At 39.4% G+C, this 18,855-nt stretch overlaps 1 protein-coding gene across 6 annotated transcripts in view; it reads left to right on the top strand.

Annotated features, from left to right (window-relative positions):
* Nucleotides 1-103: 103 nt before the first annotated feature.
* Nucleotides 104-18,855, top strand: part of usp54a (ubiquitin specific peptidase 54a) — a 69,619-nt gene continuing 50,867 nt past the window's right edge. For 2 of the 6 annotated variants that reach the window (XM_036574477.1, XM_036574472.1), the window contains exon 1: nt 17,083-17,199. The gene's annotated coding sequence lies outside the window, so the exon portion shown is untranslated. Of the gene's footprint in view, nt 265-10,995; nt 11,078-17,082; nt 17,209-18,855 lie in introns of those variants that run through there. The other 4 variants (XM_036574476.1, XM_036574471.1, XM_036574475.1 and 1 more) reach the window with 3 other exon arrangements.

The following is an 18,855-nucleotide window of genomic DNA, read 5'->3' as shown; positions in this document are numbered from 1 at the left end:
ATATCTCGGCTCATCTCGCTGCTACCGCTCGTTACCTGAGCGAATCTCGCGAGACTTGGTTACCTAGGCTGCAGCACGCAGTGACGCCGAAGGCTGTTTGGGGGTGCAGCGGGTCTGAGGGGTCGAGCCGGGCAAATGCACACACTCATTCCCACTACATGGAACACGGCAGCTGTTCGCCGAGTACCGCGGCTCTGAGAGCGACCGGAGCTGGAAGGAGGCGTTCCGTCTGCGCGCGGTGAAGTTTTGAGGAGGAGCGAGCATGTGAGTGTGAGAGAGAAGAGAGAGAGAGAGAGAGAGAGAGAGCCGTTGTGTTCATAACAACCAGGATAGATGCGCAGCTCGCTTCCAGCACACAGCGTGCAGATGTGCAGTTGTGGATGTGTAAAATGAAGAGGGGCGGTGCAGTGCAGTGCAGTGAAGCAGTGTGCATGAAACTACGTTTGCGTGTGAGCGGGCAGCGTTAAACGCGTAGCCCCCTAACCTGCTGACGAAGCTGCTCGGTGGGCTGCAGCTAGTAGCTAAAGCAGCAACTTCAGCTGGATTACCGAGTCTGGCCACTAGTGCCGCCAGGATCCTCTCTCTGCCTGTTTCACACACAAGACTGAAGTTGGTGTCTTGTTCGAATTTTCCCGTTCCACCTTAAATGGCGCAGCACTGCTGCACTGTTTAAGGCGGAACGGGGAAAATTCGAACAAGAAGCTGGCTAATAAGAAGCTGACAGAAGCTTCGTGTGTCGCACGAGATCCACTTTGTGTCTACTGTGGACCAGATGTGCTGAAAGAAGCGAGCGAACATCATCTTTGTATCCCCCCTCTTGGTGGTGCACTAGAAATGGACCCTAAACCAGACTGCATGCTCTTTTTTTCGATGACGTAGTGAGCTGTTTTGTATTGTCCTTGTAGTAGCCAATGGTACAGTGATAGTAACCCAGGCAAAGTCAACAGAAAGAGAAATTTTAGGTCGGTCAGATGGGCAGAGCAGACACATTGTCTTTGTTATGTCTAGAGAAATGTGTTATGACAGTTACATGCTACTGAATGTTGCATCAAAGGAGTTATAAACTGGCTGTACACATAGCCTGGTCTATGTGTACATCACCTATGGGCCACTTGCTACTTCCTCAAAGGTGTGAAGTGAGACCACCGTAAAACTGTGTTTTAAAACGCCAGATGAATTGATGAGGCCCACATCGCAGAGCTGATTAATGCCTTCGGTGCTGAACTTTGCCTCCAATCCTACCAAGTTTTAATCCTTCAAACTGCTTCTGTTATTTTATTTTTTATGATTGGGAATTTTTTCTGTACTGTGTTTTCATTTTCCATGTAACCTCCTCACACTGACCTGGTCACAGGTGTGGAGAACATGGCTGGATCATCATAGTTATGTTGATGATAATTCCCCCTGTAATTATTTTATTAAGATTCCCAGGCTAAATGTGGTAGCAGCACTGCTCACATCTCTGATGGATTAATGGGGGAATTAAGACTTTTTGGCATTTGGCTTCATTTCAGATTTCAGGATTTAGAAGCCTTTAGCCTAATTTTTGCACAAAGTAATAAACAGTGCTGAAGGTTGCAGTAAAATTTACCTCAACTTTGGGTTCATATTGATGTTATTATACTTGTACAAATAGCATTTGACCTGGTAATCTACAGTATGTGTTTTACATGATAAAGAATGCTTAAGGCTACATGCTGATTCTGAAACAGTTAATTAGATCTGTATTTTTTACTTGATGATTTTCAGTGCAGTATTAGTCAGAAACCTAAGCGTTCCCAGAAAGTGCTAGCATATTCAGATCTAAGAATGAAATAACAGATAAAAAATAATACATAGGCTATTGTATACAGATAAGAATTGAATTTTAACTTTGTGTATTGGTGTGAAACATTACAATCAGTTAGAAGAGGCAAAGTAGTTAAAAATACTATCAAAAACTATGAATCTAATTATTGGAATTCAGTATTTCACAAACTGTGCTGCACTAAATCTAACTAAACAGGACAGATTATGCTCTGTTTTTAATCAAACATGCAGTTGGTAAGTGTTTTTAAGTACTGGCGAGAACCACAATATGCTCAGAAATGTATATTGTGAGAAACTGTGATGTAATTCATCACTATAACATTAGATATTTCCATGTTACTCAGATTTAATTCACCTACACACAAACAGATTTTATAACTTACTCAAACACACCCCGTTTTCAGAGAGCATCAAATTAGGTCTACCTGAGATCATAGCAATCCTGTCAGACCATTTTATGTCCAGTCTACGGATTGCAGGGAAAAACAGCTGTAACTGGAAATGACTTATCTTGGCATTTAGCTAGCTGTTTAGAGATATATTAAGTTTTTAAGGGAAACATATTTAAATGGTTAAAATCTTGTAGCACATTTGTAAAGGTTGGCTCCTAGACATGTATTAAGCCAAACTACAGGGCCAATAGTAAATCACCATTGGACATTGTTTTTAATCTTGGTTTAGGCTTAACCAGGGACTGGGAACCTGGCCCTAGAAGTGTGGTGACACTATCTAAGCAGCTTTTGCTTATAGTTTGCTTTCAGATAGGCCCTTTAAGAAAAGTCTTCAGCGGGGCTACACAAAGTGTGGCCCGCAGGCCAGCGTTGGCCCTGAAGGATGTTTGATTTGGCCTGTCATAAAGTTTTCCAACCCCCAGTCAATAAACATGCTTTTTGATACACTTTGTATTTTTTGGCTACTTATTTTTCATTTAAAGTTTATTTTGAACTATTTTAAATTCTAAAACATATATAGTGTAATATTATAAAATAACAGTTTTAGCTAGCATTTATGAGCTTTATGAGAACGTAATAGGTGGCGGTATGTGGAGACCACCGGTGTGCAAAATATCTTTTCACTGAATTTAAAGAAAGAAACCATTGGAGTATTTTAAAGAGTTCTGTTTGTGTGCTGGCAACGTGTGAAAACATAAAGCCAATGAGTTGCTAACTGGCTAGTTTGTCTTTTTGGCCCTCTGCCCATCACAAACATTAGACTTTGGCCTCTTAAGAAAAAATATGGGCACCTCTGGTCTCCAGTCATGTAGCAGTGAATTATAAGAGACATAGAAATGATGGCTGACTTGGTTGAACAACAAGCTTCCAGAAGTAAGAAGTATAACACTTTTTATATTTAAAGTAGTAGATAAACTGTTTAAAGTTTATTCTGAATAGAAATGTCTACATGCAGTAATATTCTTATAACCTGTTCTAAGTAACAGGAATATTTCACTTGTTCTAATTGGAATATCCATGTTTTGACTGTGAGTTTGATTTGGAAAACATGTTTTGGAATGAAGTTCTTACGTAAACATGTTTGAAATGCAGTGTTTATTAAGGAGTGGAAAAAAGGAGATTAAATAGAGCTTCCTCCAGTCTCCTCTCTCCAAACTCTTCTCTGATGCCACCTCACTGTGAAAAGTAGATGTGAGCTCTGGTATGCATGCTAAATTAGGCTACGGATTGTTATGTAAAATTCAGAGATGAATAAATTAACATACTGATGGTCAGTTCTTGTGGCCTTGTGTTCTGCGTTCCCATGCATTCAGTGCTAGAAGTTTTGGGGAAGGGGGAGGTGGGCAGGGTAAACAAAGACATTTTAGTCAAACTAATTGGTTAAGCGTCATGAAATGTCTGTAGGATTTAGGGCAGATTTTCAAAGGAATAAAAAAAATTCACAGGAGAGGACAGAAATGCCAATGAGAGTAACTTATTAAGAGTAACCTATTAAACTTTCTAGAGTAGGGAAACTTTGATATTAGTGCATGAATTTTTAGATGTGAGTTTTAGTACTTTGGCACTAGCTCAGTCTTGGGATGTTCCTGCAGGAATAAAATGGAGGGAGTATAAACCTGTACAAGCTAAAATATCATTTTTACGTTGGAGTTTGTCATTAATTGTAACCTGTGTTATAACCAGTCCAGCTGTGGACACAATGACATTTAAAATTCTTCACTCCAATTTGGATGTGTCTGTGTATCATGGGAAGGTGATAATAAATGATTTTGTTGTAGTTGTGTTGGCTGATAGTAATAGATTTCTGTAAGCATTATAGGCATAATTGTATATAATGCTGAACTTATGAAAGCCAGTGTTATTATAGTTTTAAAAATGTAATTACATTTTGTTTTTATTTAGTTTTTATTTAGGTTTCAGTTTCAGTTTAATTTTGGTCAGTTTCAAGAATTAATTGTTTATATTTTCCAAAACGGAGGAGTTTTAGTTTAATGTTTATTTAGTTCTGGGTTTTGTTGTAGTTTTGCATGGCAATACTTTTTCATTTTTGTTCATGTTGCAGTATTTTTTGTTAACAATAATAGCTTTAATTGAAACATGTTAATTAAAATGAACAGTAGGTCACCTTAGTCATATAGAACAGTGGATTTCACTACTTAGCTTTGGCTTTTTGGGTACAGTGAGATATTATTTTGTATCTTAGCTTTGGGTTTAATTTCCCTGAATCTTAGTAAAAAATGATGCTGAGATGGCATTGTGGACACTGTTGTTTTAAAACTATGGTGCTTTATGGGACAAAAACTGGGTGCTGGTTTCTTCCTTTTCTTCCTTTTGCTATTTGGGGCATTAACACAATAGCAGCACTGGGCACTCTTGTGGACTAGTAAGTCACTGAGGGAGCAGAGAGATGGACAGATCCATTTTCGTGTTTAGGAATGTCGATTTTACATGTAGCCTGGCTTACAGCTCCCCTGCCTTTATCCCATCACTTTTTGATTACATCCATACTGGCTGGGCTGTCATCTCATTACACTTAGGCCTGTTCATTTTCTCAAACAGCTGTGGATGGAGGGGAGTTTTGTCCCTTTGTCAGCTGTAATGTTAGTTTTTGGGACTGGGTTAGAGTAGAAGTGCAGAGATAGAATAGAGTAAATATGAAAGGTAATCATTTAGAGGTATCTGTATGTGTGTGGGAGAAGGTGTTTGTCTGAGAGCTGCCCCAGAAGCATGTTTGCCTAGTATTAGCCTCCTGGTGCAGTCAGTGTCACCTGGTGAGGCATCATCGTGTGTGTTGGTGTATATATCTATGTGTGTGTGCTTTCAGTCTAGACAATTACATAACAGATTCTGTTCATCTAATGCCCTGTAAACTATGTCTCACTTAACAACCTCTTTCATTTACCCTTCATGTTAATACTAAGTTTTTTGTGTGTGAATGATGGCTTATTTCATTATCTAGTCCTGTTAACGTAGTATGAGTAATAAAAAAAACAATTTTTTGTTCAATTCTGTGGTGGACTGATTTGGCCTCAGCTGACATGCTTAGTACAGATGTTTTGCCATGGTCTCTAAAAGTCCATCAAGCTTTTGGATTTTATTTGTATCTACAACCTTGACCTGAAAGTGTGTCCACTGAATATCAGTTCAAATTTGAATAGCTCAGTCCTGCAAAACTTAACATATTGGAAAAACAGAACATATTGTGTAAAAAAAACATAAAATGTGCCTGTGCAAATGTTATGGCACATTTTATATTTTATTTTTTTCCAATATGTTAAACTCAGCAAATAGAAATTGTGCATTAAAATTTGCAAAAAAATACTTAAGTTTATTCTCTGTAGAGAATGTGTTAACTCATTGTTACTTAGACAAAGCATGTAATTTGACCAGGGGTGTTCAGACCTTTGCACACAATTTTCACAATTTTTTTGGTATAACTCAGATGCTGAAGTATCTGCCATAAGAAACATTGTGAAAAATGATCTTCTGAGTCAATACTGGCCATTTTATAAAAAAGGTATTTAAAAAAATTAAAGAAGCCCATAAAGAATGTTCCATGAGCAAAGACACAGTGTCATTAAAGTGAAGCAGAATTGAGTGTTAAGATCTCCCCGAGTGTGGAGAATCCTCAAGCTGCTAAACATGAGTGAGTGAGGGAGTGAGTGAGTGAGTGACTGAGTGATACAAGATACAGAGAGTGCTGTGTGAGGAGCTTTGCATCTAAAAAGAAATATCTTCCCTTATATGTCTGAGTAATGTCCTTTTGCACTGAAGTTCTGGTCTGGACACACTGACAAACACTGCAAGGCATAATCCTGAGAAAAGTCTCTACTAAGAACATTTGCATTGTATTTACTCAAGCCCCTAAGAACTGCCATGAGAGCAGGAAACACATTTTTGAAAGACCGTTTGCATTTGGTTCAGTGGTCATGCACTTGTACTAATGGCCACCTGAGGAGACGGATGTCTTATGGTGATAGTTACAGCTGAGCTGTCCTGATGTACTCTCAGCAAACATCCTCAAACCTTTAGGGCTGCCCTTGCAGACTATATTCTTATGCTGTGTCCACGTGTGCGGTAGATGGACGACGATGATATTCCGTTGTTTTCAGTGGAGCTGCAAGCGGTAGCGTTTCGCAGACCGCAGCTGTAAGCGGAAAGTTCCGGCAAGAGTTCAATTTTGCCAACTTTTGCTGTTGACCGTAGCGGAAGAATAAACCGGAGGCTGATTTTTAGGAGCTATGGACACCAAACGTTTCGTTGTTGAATTTCAGACGAATCCAGGATTACACAACACAAAATAAAGAGTGCAGAGTGTCCTCTTGCGTTTTTCCAACTTAAATAAACAATACACCCTGATAAAGCTCTCCTCTGATAATCACCTAATATTTTCGCTGGCACTGTGGTCACCATGCCAACATTTGCATGGCTTCATGGCGCCGTCAGCTGCGTCCCACTAAGAGGTCGGAATGACATTTTTTTTTTCAATGCAAACATGGGAAAGCAGCAATAGTCTGTGATCATCTTATAGGCCAGGTTAGGATCAGCCATTTGGAAAAGATTTGAGATGTTGGGTGTGGCTTGTTGAATCCTTATATTGGTGGTTCTGTTTATTCTGCATATGGCTAAACAAAAACAAACCTACATCTAAATTTCGACTCTACAATGCAACTTGGAATAACGTGCACAGGGGAGCAAAAAAAAACAAAACATTTTATTGCCTTTTAAATGTTGTCATACACTGTAGCATATTGACTTCTTGAGGGAGAGAGTGAGCTCTGTTGAGATGGAATTGAAATAATCTTGGAGATGTCCATGCAGTTTACATGTTAAGCAGAAATGCTTCCATGTTAATTCTGGAGCAAAAGACGCAACTGTCAACAAAATGCAGAACACACATCTCCCTCCAGTACCTGTTTCCATCTGTGTACCATAGCTGAGAGTGAAACTAGAGTGCTGGTCCTCTTTGGTGACCCTGTAGAGTGGCCCATGACAGATAACAGACAGGTAGCCTGATTAGTGTATAAGCGCTCTGTTGTAATTATGTCTAATCATAATGGTGCCAGGCTGAAAAGAGGCTTAGCTCTTTCACAATGCAATTTAGTGACAAATTAGTCATGAAAATAGACTACACAAAGAGTCTTTTATTTATTAACCTTGAGCACTACACAGTTAGGTAATGAATGTTTATCTTGAAAAACTGTTTGGCTTGGATTGAAATGCTTGTAAAGTCACTGTTGTAAGGATCTTATAAGTAGAGTTGGGCATTATGATGGTATTATGGTGAACAAATTTATATTTAATTTATATTTAAATTTGATGCTGATATTTTAAAATCATAAAGTGTCAGATTTCTATTCTTCCATCTTGTTGTCAAGCGCAGGAGCCAGAGCAAGCTGAAATGTTTTAAAAGCATGTTTTTTGTGTGTCGAGTCAAACGCTACAAACTGTTTGTAAGATTTTTGTCAGATTTTACCGGTGATTTCAAATGATGTTTTTGAAACAGTCATTTGGTCTTCAGTTTTGAGTTTATAGATCTCTCTCCATTCAAAGAGATGGAATCTGGTCTTGTGTGATGAAATAACTGCCCGACCACCTATGATTGGAAATAACTGGCCAGACTTTCCTATAAGGACTTTGAAGACAGTTCCTCAGTGAGGGCTAAAGGCTACACACACCACAGAACATGTTCAATTTCAGCTTTCATTGATTGCGCTCACCGATAGTGCATGTAGATATTCTCTAAATGAGTGTCATTTTAGCGTTAGCTGGAACCAAGTCTGTGCTCTGATGTGACCTTGTCTGGCCTGCTAACAAAGCTAACTAAGCCAACACCAGTCACTCAACTTTTGCTTTCTCAGACATTTGTTTCTATCAGTCAGAATCAAACCTGTACTGTGGTGTGTGACACTGGGTCTGTAGCCTGCTTGCTAAGCTAACATTAAGCTAGCTGATCAAGCTATAGACCCAAAGACCACAGAACAGACTTAAACGTGCAGTGTGTAAGATCTAGGGGGATGTATAAGCAGAAATCCAATATAGCATCCAAAAACAAATTTTTTATTAGTGTATGATGACCTGTAACTCTGAATTGTTGTGTTTTTGTTAGCTTAGAATGAGGCATTCCCGTCTAGATAAGGAGTGGGTCCTCTTCCAACAGAGGCCATGATGTTGTGCTGACATGTTTCTACAGTAGCTCAGAATGGACAAACCAAACACAGGCTTTACAGAGTGCCTTTCAAGTTTTAACGTTAAAGTGGCAGCTTGAATTTGGTGGCGCTATATAGCACCAGTTGGAAGAAGAAGAATCAGTGGTTGCTGCCAGTGCTGGCTAACCCTTTTGTGTTGTGAGAAGTTTGAGAACCTGTTTATTATTGAGCACAAGAAAAAGCAAGGGAGGATGGAAAAAAAGCAAGGCCCAAACACATTTCTTTTTTTTACCCCTACCCCTTGTTTTCGAGTGTCATCTTGCCCCTTGGAACTGAGGGGTAGTGGTTGAAATCTTTCCCTGTTCTTAAAAAAGAACATTACTTCATTAACAGGCTACTAGCAGTGCTCTGTAGGCAAGCCTGCCAGTCTGCAGTGATAGCAGAGGAGTAGTAAAGTTCAGCAACCTCACTGCTGGGCTTTAGTTACATTTAGGGAATCATATGCCTTTGGGGGGATTATTTAGGAGGTATTTATCGCCCACCTATAATTCTTCGATGGTATGAATCTGAAGTCAGCTATTCGCCATCTTTTTGTCCTGAGGCGTCAGAATGTAACTTATGCACCATTTAAGTGGAACATGAAATATTGCCAGCTAGCTACCAAGACATCAGCATACTACTAGCATTTTTTCTGCTTGTTTTGAAGAAAATTACTGTAATACATTGAAATGACATTAACCTAAGATAATACACTGGTTATCATACATTTTAATGGATTTATTGACACCCATTCCACCCCAAGGTGATACTGTTTGGAGACAGCTTTAATGTATGAAACAACTGGACACAAGCGAATACCGCCAAACCCTACTTCTTAGTAACCTGCACTTTAATTTATCTGAATGCTGCTATCCCACTTAATGCTAAGTGTCTGTAACAATTGAGAACTGGAGAAACTTGTTAGTCGTGTCTTGTCAGTTGTATATACTGTATAACATCGTGCCAAAAGTCATGGGATAGCAGTATGTAAATTGATTATGAAGTGCCTTTACCTCAGGGGCTGACTTGGGAATACCCACACCTGTGTAAGTTGTGAGGTGTTATCTTGTGAGTGAGGCTGAACACTGGCCTGCTTGCACATGGTAAGGCGACGTGAATTATTGGAGTTTGAACAAGACATGATAGTGGGTGCCAGACGGATTGGACATTCAACATCCCTCCAGACGTCTTCCGTCCACTTGTGGAATGGATGCCATGTCGAGTTGCTGCACTTCGCTGGGCTAGAGGGGGTCCTACACGAAATTAGTTACTGTCCCATGGCTTTTGGCATATTGGTGTACATATATACACACACACACCTAACCAATAACACTGAGCTTGTGAACTGCCTATAGATGAGTCAGACCACTCAAAAGTAACCAAACACCCATGTGCTGTGTACATGACAACACAACCACAGCTACTTGTCAGTCTGGGACACTATGTTCAGTTTAAATCTATAAGCTAGGAAAAGTGGATATTCTGGTCTTCTTGGCCTGCAAAAAAGGCCTGGACTTCAGTGTATAGAAAATAAATGCAGTTAAAATCGCGGTCACAATATTGGTCAGAAAAAAATCAGAATTAGATATCTTCTCCAAGTTGTTCAGCCCTGATCACCTTTATCCTGTGATGAAACATTTCTATCCTGATAGTGTGAGTAGTCTCTTCAATTCACAGGTGGTCAAAGGAGGTGTTGCTGAATGGTTTGATGAGTATGAAACTGTAAATCATATGCTGCGGTTTTTGCAGTCACCAGATCTCAACCCAATTGAACACCGCTGGGAGATTTGATGAGTGGGCACGCCAATACAAAAACGTTTTTAGTTGATTAAAAAACTGGCTGTTTTGTCTCAAGACCCCTCCACCAACTTACATTTGTACATTAGGCTACCTATTTAAGAATTTAAAATAATACATTATAAATAGGCACACTGAAGCTTTTTTTCATCGTGGCCCAGCTCCTTACTAAACCCTTCACGTTGTTTTTTTTGAGGCCAGACATAGTCAACAGACATAGTCATGGTGTTCTGCATTTGAAATTGCTTCCTGTCTATCACATCCAGTGTGCTGGGTCCATCAAGGTTCTTATTAAAAGATGAGAAATAATAGCTAAATAATGCACCAGTCAGCGAAGGCCTCTCCTGCACAATTTATTGCCTGTTTAAGGCATCAGACTCTCTGTAGGAGTGTCAGAATTAATAATAGACCTATACATTTTTCATGGAACTCATGCCAGTTTTGTTAAAGTTGTAGTAGTGGGAGCTGGATGATTTTATTTTACAAATGGAAAAGACACCAACCTTTTGGGAAAGAATTTCAAGTGTAATTTATGCTAATTTAATTACAGCGTTAGAGTGTTATGACAGTGCAGTGACTGAAAGCTTGACATTGGCTTTGCACACTGATTCTGAGGTCAGTGCAGTGCTGTAGGCATTTAAGTTCCTGTCTCTGTGTGGGTTCTGTCCCTTTAACGATAGAAAGGTGGGAGGAGCTTCCTGAGGAAACAGGTGCATGCTGATAAGGATGATGTCATCCTTTCAGGATCACCTGGAAAAACTTATTTGGAATGCTGGCTGGCAACACATACACACAGCTGCTGCTAGGCACCGGTTCACCTGTCACCCTGCTGTAAGTATAATAACATTTCACTACTTGAGTTAAATCGTTTCTTCAGGGGTGAACAGTAGGGCTTTCTGAGAGCTATAGGTGATATGTGTTACTGCAGTATTTGAAGCTTTCAGTAAAGTTGCTTTTCATCATGCATTTAACATCATAGACACCTCATTCAGGTAAAAGTGCTTGAGAAGCAGATCTTTTCTGCGGCTTGTATTGGACAATGCTGTAGTTCTCTAAAATGCCGTATCATAGTGCAGTGTAAGCTACATGAGGTACTTTTAGCTGAATGGACTTTGTGAGTCATGTTACCAATTACTTGAACCAGCTTTGCAACCAGCATAACAGGTCAGCTGAATGAATGTACTTGTGGGTGCCTCATGTTTCAAATATCTGATGTACTTTTGGTTTACAATGTCAAAGTTAAGAGCATTGTGGATGAGAGGATGCAGTGTGTTTCTAAAGCAGTCAGTCTCTCGAGGCTGTGCGTTGCAGTGCTTCTACCAGGGTTTTGATGTGGTAAAATCACTAACACAGCCTTGAGTAGTAGAGCGGGACGATGGGATCTTTTATCGTCATTGTGATAAATTCTTTTATCATGATAAAATGTTTTTTTCTGAGCATATTGTGGATATTGACTGTACTTAAAGATCACTGATCAACTGCATGATTCACTAAAAAGAGAGCATAATTAGGCATACTTTTTTCGAGCAGTACAGTACAGTTGCATGCAAAAGTTTGGGTGCCCCGGTCAATTACGTTTTGTTAATCTAAGTGTAAATAAGTTAACACATCCTCACTTCAGCACATCATTTTATATTTTCTGTAAATAATAGAAACTGCATACTAAAAAATGTTAAAAATATAAAAATTACCATTTAAATAAAATTTCTATAAGTACACTTGAAAATATTGAACATATTTTCACTTCAACAAAACATGCAATTTAACCAGGGGCACCCAAACTTTTGCATATGACTGTACTCAGTTTTTGATGGCAGTATATAAGTGCATTGTATCTGTGTGCCAAAGTACTGATATATATTATGTATTGTGAAAATATCTTTAAGTATGGCAAAATATTTTTGCTGTAACGCCCACCCTTATTAATTGGTTTGTTGCTTCTATAAAACTGACAAAACACAATACAATAAAATACACCAATGCTCTATAAATCATTTCATTTATTAGTAGTAATAATCTCCATAAACCTTTTTTTTCTGCCAAATATTATAGTTTATTAACAGTAAACTATTAATAAACTATAGCACTAAACATGACTGTCAGATTATTCCATGAATCATTTTTGATACATTATTCAGAATTCAGTTTATGTTTGCAGTCATATGTGTAAGCCTATATATTGAGTATTTCACAACAGTTTCAAACATAGTCAAACAATCAGATTTTATAACCAGAATTGTTTCATGAAGTGCTGTCTGTGACCTCCTCATTCCTCAGCTGTGTGGCCTCTTTTAATGGTTTAGTAGCATAACCTGGTTTGAATATCAAGGACTATGATGCTGGTGCTGTAAAACTGAGGATGACTCAGAGCAAATAATAACTGCAAATCATGTTGATATGAACTTGCTGTCAATGCATTGACTGTAGATTATTTGAGGAAAGTAGAGGGGAGGAAGAAATATGTCTGTGCTTTTTGCTGTGTTTTATTACATGAAGGCCTGACTGTGTAGGAGGTATAGCTGTAGTCAGCCTATGGGTGTGTGTATGCGTACTGTGAGTACCCCTATTGCTTGCCTGTTGTCATGGAGTTGTGTGGGATTAGCATTGTGTGTGTGAGCGTGTGTGTGTGCTTAGGTAATCATATGACGGTGAGTAAAGCCTGTGGCGGAGAGGGAGGTGTCACTGAGAGGATGATGTCATGTAGGAAGTAGTTCTAGTAAAAGGGTAGTTAGTTAGCCTGGCCGGTGAATCTCACGTGCTGAACCAGGATGTGCAGGTTTTGCTCCTTTTGCAGTGATCATTATCATCCACAGCACACATGTCTATTTGTTCTGTGTCACGTAAAGCCCCTTAGTTGTGTTCCGGGCACTTTGTGGTTCGGATATGGAAATTTTAGGAAGTGTTAGTTTCCTATTGAACTGTTCTTCTCTGGAGCTGAAGCTTGCTTGTGTTTTGTTTGCAGTGAATCTGACCACATGAAGCACAGGATCCGGTTTTGTATAATTTGTTTATTATACAATAATGGTTTTCCATGAGGTAGTGTTTAGATTTAGATTTGTTTTTTATGTAAATTTTACATAGGACTTGGGTTCATACATATGACCCATGTGTGTTATATGTTAGTAATGCACTGATCCAATACACTGGATCGGTATTGGCACTCATACTGACATTAAATGGACCAGGCATTGTCCTGTTGTGACAGATCGACTGTCAATCTTGGCTGGAATGTGTGTCATTCCAAAACATAATACATATATATTTCTGATGTTGTGTTTTTATTAATGGAACTGAATGCTCTACATACAAGTAATAATTATGAATGATGATGTTACAGGCAAATTTGTTTGTTTAAGGAGCTGAAATGAGTGTATCTTTGAAAACGTGAAATGTGTTTCCCTACTAAGCACTGCAGTGTGTCAAAATAAAGCCCCTCTTAACAAAGGTTGACATGTGAAAATAAAAGCAATGTGTATGCTTAATGTAGGCTAACAAAATTGTCAATTTTTTTTTGGTGATATTGAGATAATAAGGTGAAAGTTAAGATATTTACAGTGGTCAGTTAGACTTCGAAGCCCTAAAATAAAAATTATGTGCTTTATATGAGGCATACAGATTTTAAATTGAAGACAAAAATATCAGATCAGTACTCAGTATTGTGACCAGTGTGCTTTTTATTCGATGTAATCAAGTCATAATGTTTCCACACTGAAGAAGTCCCTGATTTGAACAGTTCCCCTTTAGCGAGCTTTCTTTTTATTTTTGAGGAAACGTTAGCGTATACATAAACTGAAAGAGAGAGAGAGCACACTACACATAAGAGAAAATGTGCGTGAAATTTAGTAAGACACATTCCTTCAAATAAAAAGAAAACTACATAATAAAATTACTCATTAGTAAGCAAAATCAAGGCTGATATTGTATGAGGAAAAACTGGCCCGAACCCAGGGTTTAAGTCAGATAGCAGAACTCTAGTCTGTAACTATGACACAAATAGGAGAGACCTAGCCTCATTAACTGGTATAACTGGTGCAGTTATGGGCTTTTGCAGAAAGCTCAGTCTGGCATTTGGGGTGAGGGGAGGAAGCTGGTGTTTGAACTGAGGGGGGATGCATTGTTATCAGGAAAGCCTTTTGTTTTCCAGCATCGGCTTTTGTTTTTGGCTGAATAGCTTAGACTGTGGGGAAACTGTTCTCTTTCCCTCCTCCAGTCTCACTAACACTGTTCAAAGCAATAGTGATAGAAATTCTGGTTTTTCTCTCTTTGAGCCTTTTTTTTTGGTAAATTTGCTCATATCTGGCTTGGTTTCAGTTTCTGCCTACCTTATGTTCTCTCAGGAAGTTGTTTTTGCCTGTATGGGGTGAGCCCGGCTGGACTGGAGCTTCAGCTTTTAGATGTGTTTCCGTTTCTCATTATGCCTGCTGCTGATGAAGGCATGAATCAGGGGCCTGCTGCTGAGACATCACACGTCTGCTGGACGAAGATCAAAAACATAACCAGCTCACTCAAACACTTAACTGACTCTAAAGCTCATGTTTATTCACGTGTGTACCCTGCAAAGTTTGAGTCAACATTATAACCACTAATCCTGATTAATGTAAATGGGCTGGACGCGAAGAGCGAAAGGGCTGAAGTCGAGGTTCTTAAAACAGTCACAGTTGTGGCTGTTCTGATATGTGTGCTTCTAAGATATTAATCTGTTTGTAAAGTACACAGTGTGTGCTCATTGGACTTCAGTAGAGATCAAAATCATGCACAAAGCCTGGACTGGCCCTCGTCTCCTGTGATTTAAAGGCCTTCTGAGAAGCATTTTATCCATGAGGCAGGAACAGTTCCTACAAATAAAAGGTTCCCGGTTTGGACATATGGTTGTAGGAAAAACATGATTGGTTTAGAAGCTTTACATTATGTGGAGGTGCTTTAAACTTTAGTAAGGTTCTTCACACTCAATTGGCAAAAATGGTTCTTTAAAGAATCATCAATTGAAAGGTTTTTTTCAGAGCATTGACTCTCAAACTGGTCCTCAGGGACCCCCAGATAATCATTTTTGCTCCATTCCAACTCCCAACATGTAAGGATAGAGCAAAAATGTGGACCGTGTAGGGGTCCCTGAGGGTTGGTTTGAGGACCACTGCTTTAAGGGAACCTTAAAAGAACCTTAAAAGATATTGCTTCAAAGAACCCCCTTTCGTACTTATATTTATTAGAGTGTATTGTGCAAAGGCTGTGCTGCTTGCTTGATGCTTGATGCTGTAGAACTGGCCTTCATATGTCTGTTGATGCCTCACACTTTGGTGTGGTTGAATCTCTTGGTTAGCAGTATCTCACAGACATCATATCAGTCTGTTTCGTGAAAGAAAAACTTCAACGTCTGCCAATATAAAGCCAAATGTGAGCTTGCCTTCCCTCCCTTCCTTCCTCTGTGAGTTCACTCAAAACCAACTGTGTCAGTCTGGAACAGTTCAGAGTGAAACTGCAGCTTTGTTCTCTTTGATCCATTACTGTAAGTGCTTTACTTGCTGATAACTGCTCTTTGTCTCCAGTGCATTGAACAGTTTTACCTTTCTTATCAATTTTTATGTTCTCCCAGTTTAACTTTAACTGCGTGTTAACTTTCTTTAACTTAATTTATTGCTGTTGCTCAGGAAAATGAACCGAATTCTGTACGGCCTTTATTTCTCTGTAAAACTGCATTGGTGGTGATGGCAAATCTATTTTTATTTTCCATTTGACTTGAAAACTGTCCATAGGAGTGACACCCTTTCATTCCTCACCGCCAGTTTTCTGATACGGCTCTTGGAAAGGAGTTGCCAGTTTGGCAAATCACCGGGTTAAACTGTGACTTACGCATAGTTAATTATCTCTGGGTGGGGAGAGAAGTTGAGGCCTAAAGTGTTATTTTCACTCAGTCATCAGTCAGCCAATAAATGGTTCGGGTCTCAGGAAATTGCAGCTCTTGAAGAATGTGGTTAGTGCTGAGACTCTGTCCTTAAGCTGTGGGCTTTATGGGCTGTTTCCTTGTCTGCTGGATGAGAGAGATTTTAACTTCTTGTTTCTCTTGCATTAATCATGTATTCTTCTCATCCACACCGAATATGTCATGCGTTATTCTAGCAGTTGCGCCTCATAGTAAATGAGACAAAGCTCTGTTCCTGCTATTTTAGAGCTAACGGCTTCAGGAAGGCGCGAGAGGGAACCAGACCATGTTTTGGCCCATCATTCACTTCTCGGCCTGTGCACACCCAGTCGAATCACGTCAAGTCAAATCAAGAACACCCCAATGCATATGAACGACCATGTATTGATTTTTACAGTTGCTGAATCAAAGATCAATAATTTCCCTCTGCGCCCGTGTTATATAATTAGAAACCGCAAGACCGCAGAATCAACTCGCAGCCTGATAAAGAAAGAAGAATTCAACGACACCAAGTGTTAAAACCGCGGCTGAAATATTTGTATCAGATGTCACAGATCAAAAATAAGACCTGGATATATTATATTGTTACCATAAATATCTAAACACTGATTTTTTTTTCCCCTCGTGTTCGTGTCACAGTCACTAAACCGAATAACAAACCATACGCTATCGTATTTTTAACATGACGTACCTGTATAGTGTTTTTATTACGCTAGCGTTATTTTCCCCACCTGTTTTCCGACAAACCCTGCCTTCCTGCTCTAGGATTGGCTAGTAGATCATATTCGCACGATATCAGCCAATCGTAGCGCTGGAGGCGCGATATTACTGGCCAATCTTAGCGGAGCTGGGCGGGATTGGTCCGAGTACGGGTGGGAGAAAAAACACTGCGCAGGTGACGCCGCGCGGCGTGCTGAAATTTAAATCGGCTGTTCTATGGAGACTGAGTGAGGCTAACGGTCACCGCTGAGGGGGATGAGAGGAAGGGCAGCAGCTTCTTCGAGCAGTTCAGGTCCTAGTTTCGTGACATTTTTAAGTAAGGAAGGTAAGATTTTCAAGCTCTTAGTCGTGAAGTGTTCAGCTACTGATTCCTTAGAGACTTTGGTAGTGGTTTGTTCGGACCACAGTACAAGCAGCTAAAGCTGGGAGGCTACACACACACACGCTGGGGAAGTTGGCAGCAAAGCTAACAAATGAACGTTTTCTACAGTGACTGACGTCCCAGAGAGGAAATTAATGTGAAAAAGTTGTTGTAACTCGCTTATATAAATCGCTCTGGTTTTGCCTGAACTTGTTAGTAATGCTTCCAGAATTGTCTTTTCTCTTTGTCCGTTTGTTCGGTTAGAGATGTTCTTAGCGCGTGTGGATATTAGTGAAACTCCTGAAAACAGTCTTTAAATGCACAGCAGCACAAAAAGCCCAGGCTCGCTGCCCGCTGATGGACAGTTAAGTCACAGCCCCTCGTGAATGGATGAAAAAACATTTTTCAAGAAGACCCCGAAATGGTCTAATCCAAGTAAGTAAAGTGAAATATCGTTTTAAGTTTTTAGTAAATTTTGAACCTGTCATCTTACACACAAGCAGTGATCTGCATTAACTTAAGCAGGGCACCTGCATGGTCCCATGGCTGCTTGGTGCTTTGTCAGCAGGCATGACATGACTAAGATCAATGCAGTGTCATTAAAAAAGCACCATCCTGTTGAGGCATTCAAAAGGCATTTTGTTTGCATGCTTAAATGGTTCTTTGCATGGTTAAATTGTTCTTTAGATTGATGGGGAATGTGTTGTATTTGATTCTGTATAGAATCTTTTTGAAAATGGTTCTATATAGCATCAGAAGGGTTCTACTACAGTTATGATGTCGAGCTGGTAACAATAGCAGAACCCCTTTTGGTGCTATATAGAACTATTTTCAAAAAGGTTATATGTAGAACCATATAACACATTTTCCATCAATCTGAAGAACTGTTTCACCATGTGAAGAACAGTTAAGTGTGGAAATCGTTCTTTGAGTGGTTCTATATAGAACCACTTCCTTTGCTAAAGAAACCTTGAAGAACTTTTTAAGAGTGAGGACCACATGTTCCAGTCCAACATTATGCCAAAATTCACCATGGTAAAACTTAATCACACAAAGAAATGTTATTGCATTCCTGTTTAGGTGTGAGTAGCTGACAGTGCTTGGAAAACTGAAAAGCAATGGTTATTTATTGGTTTGTTGAAGTTCAGCTAAATTATAAGTTACAGATTGGTTATGGGACCACTTACAATCTGTACAGCAAGGAAGGGAGACCCTCAAACCATTTCCTTTGTTAATAGGTCTCTGTTTCCGCTCATTGAATCTTCTGTTGAAGGCTGAGAGAAGTTTGTCTTGATCCAAATACAAGGATTTCATGCACTGTCTTTGAAAGTTTGATGGAGAGAAGCTGATTTCTTGGGCTGATTAGCTTAAATCAAGTCAATTTGGCCAAATCTGTGACACTGTTCTGATGATAAAAGCTAAAAGCTGTTGTCAGTGCTTATTTAATTTTCTATCTTCTGAATGTATGAACAAATGCATAGTATCTCTTGAATGCTTACCACAACGTACTCCCATACTTTTAAGACTTGATGTTTTTGAAGAACTGTTAACTGCCTCAGTGGCCTCTAAACTAGCCACTTGGAGGTCAGTGGTAGTCACATGTTTAATTGC

Source organism: Colossoma macropomum, unplaced genomic scaffold (assembly GCF_904425465.1).
Source record: "Colossoma macropomum unplaced genomic scaffold, Colossoma_macropomum, whole genome shotgun sequence".
In the NCBI taxonomy this organism is placed as follows: Eukaryota; Metazoa; Chordata; class Actinopteri; order Characiformes; family Serrasalmidae; genus Colossoma; species Colossoma macropomum.
This window is presented reverse-complemented; position numbering and strand designations above follow the sequence as displayed.